At 41.6% G+C, this 1,864-nt stretch overlaps 1 pseudogene; it reads right to left on the bottom strand.

The window, feature by feature from the left end:
* Positions 1 to 318: 318 nt before the first annotated feature.
* Positions 319 to 1,534, bottom strand: LOC145713078 (large ribosomal subunit protein uL10 pseudogene; annotated as a pseudogene).
* Positions 1,535 to 1,864: the final 330 nt, after the last annotated feature.

Raw genomic sequence — 1,864 nt, 5'->3', positions numbered from 1 at the left:
GATAAAGACTTAAAATGTCCAAGGTTAAAGATCTGATGAGAGATCATGACAAGGCTGCTGACAAGGAAATTGGTTATTTCTCTGACACACGACAGTAACATCTCAGGACATATCAGGTTTCTAAGAGTTGCATATGATTTCTAAAACACTTACTTTATTAACATATTTCTACATAAATGTAATCTAAGGGTGTTAGTATCCCTTATTTGACATTGCTTCCTATGTAATTTAACATAAGAAATAAGCCTAATTAGTGTAATATCTTCCTTTTTATAAAAAGACCAAATCTCTTGAAAAAGTTCCATGGATCCTCTGGAATGTTTTAATTGCATTGTGGTCAAAATACTTCATTTTAGAATTTGATTTTGGAAAGTGTGTGTTACAAAAAATCAAAATATTTGAACATTTTATTAAATAGGATCACAGATCATTATGCAACAATATTTAACTATTCAACCCAAGTGACAATAAAAGATTCCTTTTTGAAGAGAAGTGAGCCTTTATTCCCTTGTTCCACAAATAAAATGGGCTGAATTGGTTGCTTTTCGGTGATTAATCAAGAGACCAACAAATCCCATATCCTCATGCAACTCATCTGCCTCTTCCTATGCTTCAGCTTTGGCCAGGGCTGAGGGCAGCAGCAGGTACAGCAGTGATGGTGATGGCTTCAGCAAGTGGGAAGCTGTAATAAGTCCATGCAGACAAAGCCAGAACCTGCTTGTGTCCATTGATGATAGGATGGGGCAGTGAGGCAACAATCAGGTGACCTATCTGCAGACAGACACTGGCAACACTGCAGACGCCCTCCAGGAAGTGAGAATGTAGTTTCCTCTGTGATGTCAAGCACTTCACGGTTGTAGATGCTGCGATTGTCAAACACTTGCTGGTGATCATCCCAAAGGAGAAGGGGGAGTTTCTCAGCACATTCAGCTGTGTGGCCTTGCTGGCCCCCGCTTTGTCTCCAGTCTTAGCCGCACGTCACTCAGGATTTCAGTGGTGCCCCTGGACATTTTAGTGGCGATGCCTAAAGCCTGGGAGAAGAAGATCTTCTTTGGCCCCAGACAAGTATTCTGGGCTAGTACAGTGACTTCACATGGGGCTATGGCACCACCATGGCGGCAGCTGGCACCTTAGCCAGAAGCATGTCCCTGATCTTGGTGAGGTCCTCCTTGGTGAGCACAAAGCCCACATTCACCCAGATATGAGGCAACGGTTTCTCCAGAGCTGGTTGTTCTCCAGATGCCCTCAGATGACCTCATACATCATGGGGATCATGCCACAGCAGCACCACAGCGTTCCCATGTAAACACATGCGGACCTACTGCGTCTTCCTGGAACCCACGTTGTCTGCTCCCACAATGAAGGATGATCGTCCAAAAGATGGATGATATTAAGGAAGTACTTGGACTTCCAGGTCACCTTGTCTTCCCTGGGCATCATGGGGATGCACCAATGATTGCCACGCAGAGTTTAAGAAAGAAGTGACTCTCATGATGACACCTGGAGAGGAGGGCCAAGAATAAAAGATTTTAAAGGCAAATGCTGCAGGTTATACAATAGTGAACAAACTTTAGCTCTTTTAATATTAAGACTCAGTTTTCTTGAATAATCTGATAAAGACGAAGCACAGAAAATTTATATTTTTTTATATCCTTTTTTTGACAATTTATTTATTTATTTATTTATTTATTTATTTATATTTTAATTTACATCCAAGTTAATTAGCATATAGTGTAACAATGATTTCAAGGCTAGTTCCAGTGACTCATTCCCTATGAATACCACCCACTGCTCATCCCAACAAGTGTCTTCCTATTGCCCCTTACCCATTTAGCCCATCCCACCTTCTATCTCCTCCAGCAAT

This window comes from Panthera onca, chromosome D4, assembly GCF_046562875.1.
Source record: "Panthera onca isolate mPanOnc1 chromosome D4, mPanOnc1 haplotype 2, whole genome shotgun sequence".
NCBI classification, from domain to species: domain Eukaryota; kingdom Metazoa; phylum Chordata; class Mammalia; order Carnivora; family Felidae; genus Panthera; species Panthera onca.
This window is presented reverse-complemented; position numbering and strand designations above follow the sequence as displayed.